Here is a 5,933-nt window from a genome sequence, read left to right on the forward strand (position 1 = left end):
TGAAACTGCAAGCAAGCTCTAGTAAACGCTTGCATAAGTTGTCTTGGTCATGGTGTTTTCTCACTGAAATAGAAAAGTAATCAAGACCCCTCACACACACCTTTAGTTGTAGCCTGTCTGTATTTCTCATTTGGAAGCCGCTTTCTCTTTGTGAGCCTTTCATATACTTTTGCTTGGAGTTCATTCACTTCCCCGAGCTGTGGTTTTCTCATCCTGCCCCTTGTTTGTACCATTTCTAACACAGTTTCTTCTGATGGTGTTGCAGCCCTCAGTCCCTCCTTTTTTTCAGAGACAGCAATGACAGACAAGTCCTGGGACTTACTGTTTCCCCACCGTTTAATGAGTTTCTAGGAGGTTTTTCTTCCCTTGACTTTTTGAGGCTGTATTGAGATATTTCTGATACACAACAGAATGCTCATATTTCAAATATGCCACAGGGTAGGTTGGACAAGTGACACCTAGAGTGTTCACTGCAGCTAAGAACATGTTCTCAAGCCCTTAGCAATGCTTCCCTCTCCCTCACCCTGACACTCTTTTCCCTGTCTCCAGGCAAACACAGATACGCTTTTGGGAAATGAGGGCTTCTTTGTATTTTCTGGAATTGTGCACAAATGCTGATTGTCAAATCCTCACAGAGACACACATCCCAGAGTATGGACCTTTTGAAGCATCTGGCTTCTTTCAATCCTAATAGCAATTCATTTTGAGAGTCTCTTATTTTGCTGCCTTAGCCAAGGCTCTGTCTGCTGTCTAGTGTTTTCCTGATTAGTTACCCAGCAGCTTGTCCATTTGCTCAGCCTCTGATGGACATTTGAAACTTTCTAAGCTGTGGCTACACTAAATCTTTAAATCAAGCTTTTATGCACATCCATCCGCAAGATTTCTTGATGCATGCTTTAACTTGGTCTTGGAAGACACTTATGCATAGATTGATTGTATTGTATGGTTGGTGTGTATTCAAGTCTTAGTAGAATGCCATGCTATTTTTCAATGTGGTTTGGAAAATGAGCTTTGCTAACTGATCTTCTACTTAACTATTCATTTAGCCTCACCTGACCCTCTATATCCACAATAACTTTTATTACTACCAATTTGATGATTAGCAAGCAGAGCTCAGAGCAGCCATCCTTTGTAGTGCAGTGGTTCTTAACCTCTTGGTCTCATCCACTTTGGGAGTTATAGGACCCTTTCCCAGGGGTCACCTAAAACCATCATAAAACACAGATACTTACATTTGATTCATAATGGTAGCAAAATTGCATTCATGAAGTAGCAATGAAAATAATTTTATGGTTGTGGGGGGTCACTACAACATGAAGAACTGTATTAAAGGGTCTCAGTACTAGGAAGGTTGAGATCCACTGCTTTCACCTATTAATTTTGCAATATGGCAGAAACTGCACTTATGCAAACCCTTCAGTAAGAAGAATAAACTGAGGAAGTAATGATCTTTGTTCTTGAAATTTGATGAATTGAAAAACATCTTGTGCTTAGGAAATCATGTCATTTTTTTTCCGAATCCCTCACTGGTCTGTGATGATCCTTGTCATAAACTATCCTGAATCAAGGTGTTTATAGTTGCTTTCTCCAGCAGCGTTATCTCATACTGATGATGTCTTTCCTTTACCACCACCTTGCCTCTGAGCCAGTTTGTCTCTGTCATGTAGTGGCAAGTCTGATGAAGTGTGTGGTTACAAATTGAGAGCCAGCTAGGAACCTAAAGCTCTTCCTGGGGTTAGCTAGCCAAAATTGGCTATCCTTTTGGTAAACCCATAGCATCTTCCAAGGCTGGCTGCCAGAGGTAGCTGAAATGGGAGGTGTATGAAAATGGGTAATGGAGCAGAGTGCTGAGAGGGAAGGAATTAGCCCCAACTTCAAATACCATTAGCATATGACCTTGAGTTTTAATTCTGAGCAATACATTTTTCTACCCATGGGCCTGTCCTTTCCAATTGAGGCACGTGATAGTGGCTTTGATTCAGTTTAAGTGTCCACAGTGATGACACTGGATAATCTGAATATAGAAATGCATTTCATTCATTTCATAGGAAGAGCAATAGGAGAAAGGGGAGGGGAGTACTGGGAGCCCTCTTTATTAATTATGAAACTATGTTCTGTTAACTTTGTGGTCAGGTAATGATCATTCAGATTGGTGTGTGTGTGTGTGTGTGTGTGTGTGTGTGTGTGTGTGTGTGTGTGGTATTTGGGATTTTTTTAAATCCAGGGTCTCACCTATGCTAGCTTAGCACTTGTCTTAGTTACTATTTTATTGCTGTGATGAGACAGTATGACCAAGGTAACTTATAAAAGAAAGCGTTTAATTGGGAAGTTCCTTACAGTTTTGACAACCATGGTGGGGAACATAGCAGGAGGCAGGCAGGCGTGGTGTGGAGCAGTAGCTAAGAGTTATGGCAGAGAGAAAACTGGGCCTGGCATGGGCTTTTGAAACCTCAAAGTTAATCCCCAGTGACACACCTTCTCCAACAAGACACACCTCCTAATCCTTCTATATTGGTTGGGGTTCTCTCTGGAGGAACAGAGTTTACAAAATACACACACACACACACACACACACACACACACACACACACACACACAGAGAGAGAGAGAGAGAGAGAGGGGGATTTATTAGAATGGTTTACAGGCTGTGGTCCAGCTACTCCAACAATGGCTGTCTACCAACAGAAGGTCCAGGAATCCAGTAGTTGTTCAGTCTGTGAGGCTGGATGTCTCAACTAGTCTTCAGTATATGCCAGAATCCCAAAGAAGTAGGCTCTAACACCAGTGAAGGAATGGACTTGCTAGTGAGGGTGAGAGCAAGCAGGCAAAGAGAGCAAGCTTCCTTCCTCCATGTCCTTTATGTAGTCTACCAGCAGAAAGTGTGGTCCAGATTAGAGGTGCATCTTTCCACCTCAAATATCCAGATTAGAAGTGGCTCTTGCCACTTCAATTGATTTAATTAAGAAAAAAACCTCCCTCACAGGTGTGCCCAGCCATTTGGGTTTTAGTTAATTCCAGATGTAGTCAAGTTGACAACCAAACCATCACACGTTCCTAAACAGTTCTACCAACTGGCAATCTGTATGTGGAAGCCCACAAAGGTTTCCTAGTTAGATCCGAGCTTGCTTTAACAGCAGGGCTGCCTTAGGGAATGGCTTGACCATATGCATGGTTGACAGGTGTCTGAGATGGCCTGCACTTGGCTGTGCTGGGGGGAGGTCTTTTGCTCCACCCCTTGGCGTTCCTTTAAAAACCCTTTGGCAGAGACAGTCAGGGCCTGATGGATTAGGATCTAGGCCCTCCCTCCCAAGGCTATTCTCTCTCTCTCTCTCTCTCTCTCTCTCTCTCTCTCTCTCTCTCTCTCTCTCTCTCTCTCTCTCTCTCCAGCTATCTTTCTATGTAATATTTCCTGCTGCTCCTGTTCAAGAGTACCCTGGGGAAAAATGGGGGTGGGGTGGCCCCAGCACCTATAGGACCCTTTTCACTCAAATCACCTTGGCACTCTACCACTGAGTTATGCTTCAGACCAGAAACACTGATTTCCTTGTGCCCGTGGAACCAAAGAAAACCTTTCAGAGCTTGCAAAAAAGAAAAAAAACACCTGTTCGCCACTGCTTCACATTCTTACCCAGTCTTCAGAGCTTATGGGTCAGTCCTCTGAGAAAACTTGGGGCTTTTGCAGCTCTCCTCTCTCTTCTAGATTCTGTGTCATCATCCTCCAGAAAAGTTTCTTTGCTTTCTCTTTATCATCAGCTGCAATTCATGTCCCAGGCACTAGTGACTAATAATAATGTCTTTGTCCATAGGTGGAATGGAGCTCAACCCTACAATCCAGTTCTCTGGACACCATCAGGCATCACAAAGCAACTGCAACCATTTTGTGTCAAGGTTTGTGCTCTCACCTCTGGTTCTGTAGCTATTTTGGATATCTGGTCTGTTGTCTACCTGCCACCATCAGTTTAATACCCTCTTTTTTTCTGTGAGCTTTTAATTAGTTTGTGACGCTCCAAAACAGTTGACTGACATTTTGGTTGTTTCTTCTCTGCCTTTGGAGCTCCTTCCTCTGCCATTTTTCTGCTATCCATCTATGTCTTTTGCTGAATTTTCAATTGTCATAACTTGAAACTATGAACCTACATTCATTGTTGGGAAGGAAAATGAATCTGGCAGTAAGTGCACCCTCAATTGGACAGTTGTCTGCCTTGAGTCTGCATTGGTGATGGTGAAGCATTCAAGGCTGCAAGCTCAGCCTATGACTTTCATGCTGTTGTTAGAGAACTGGGAAGGGAATAAGGGAAACGTTATCACATTGTATTAGTTTTTGTGTGTAGACTTGGTGAACCCCAACTGCTTCTAAGGCACAGCAGGAGGGTCTGGGACCAAAGAGAGTTTTGCAAGACCATGGATGCTAAGTGAGGCACCTGATCTCTGATGGTAAGCTAGGTCTCCCAGCTTACCACGCATCTAAGCCTACTGCCCTCTCTTTTCTTAAGCTTTGTGTTTGAGACACCCCTTCTTGGAATCTACTGTGTGATATTGCTGACAGGAGATTACTCCGCTGTATGCTGATTCCTCGTGCTGATCTGTTAGCCTCAGAGCTGCCATCTTTGTCCCCCAAGATCAGGTGTTAGAGGCACCCAAATAGTTGCCCCTAAACACATTCCATCTGTGTATTTGATTATGGAAACTCTGCTGAAAGTGGTTGTGGCTTGTGTTGGTTAATTTTTGTCAGCTTGAAACAAGCTAGAGTCACCTGCAAAAGAACTACAATTGAGGGCTTCCCTCCATCAGACTGGTCTGTGGGAATGCCTGTAGGACATTTTCTTCCTTGATGATTGATATAGAATAGCCCAGACCACTGTTGGTGATGTTGTGCCTGGGCAGGTGGGACTGGGCTGTATAAGAAAGCAAGCAGAGAAAGCCAGGGAATGCAAACCAGTAAGAAGGATTCTTTCACAGTCTTTAATTCCATTCCTGCCTCCTGATTCCTGTCCTGGGTTGATGTAGATTATAACCCTTGATGATAGATTACAACCTGTAAACTAAACAAACCCTTTCTTTCTCAAGTTTCTTTTGGTTGTGGTGTTTATCATAACAACATAAAGTAAATAAGAACAGAAATTGGTACCAGAAGAGTGGAGTTGTTTCTGCAATGGACCTGATCATGTTGCATTTGGCATAGACTCTTGTGGGAAGAAGGTGGAGAATTTGAGGCTTTGGGATATAAAAGCCATTTGAGTACTCAGCTTAACTGGCTCTTCTTTGGAAGCTTGGGAGATAATTTGAGACAAATTAGATGAAAGAAGCATAGTTTGTCAAATGTCAGATGGAAGTTTGATAGTTTCTCAAAAATTCTATTCATGGTCCATTCATGTGATATATTTGAATTAAGAAGCTGTGGTTTCTCATTTCCAGCTGTGGCTGAAAAATCAGCTGCGATTAACAAGAGTCCAGCACCATTGAAATGAAACCTTTGTTTTACTGTCACACTTGTTTACGTGTGATGCTTGTTAGGTGGGGCTGAAAAATCTTGTGATTAATAAGAGACAAGCATCACTGGGGTGAAGTCATCTGAGAAGTGTTTCCCCAGGGTTAGCACACAGAACCGTGGTTCAGAGGGGTCCAAAGCTGCATCTTAAACTGGAAGTCAAGCCTGAAAATATGTTAGAGTGTAGCTGGAGGGCTTCTCTCCAGGTCCCACCAAGCCCCCGCAGTCCCACAATCCATGTATAAAATAATCACTCAGAGGCTTATATTACTTATAAACTGTATGGTCGTGGCAGGCTTCTTGCTATCTACTTCTTTTGTCTTAAATTAACCCATTTCTATTAATCTATAAGTTGCCACATGGCTCGTGGCTTACCAGTACCTTACATCTCCCTTGTCATGGTGGCGGCTGGCAGGTCCCTCCGCCTCAGCCTTCCTGTTCCCTC

The sequence above is a fragment of the Peromyscus leucopus genome, chromosome X (assembly GCF_004664715.2).
Source record: "Peromyscus leucopus breed LL Stock chromosome X, UCI_PerLeu_2.1, whole genome shotgun sequence".
NCBI lineage: Eukaryota > Metazoa > Chordata > Mammalia > Rodentia > Cricetidae > Peromyscus > Peromyscus leucopus.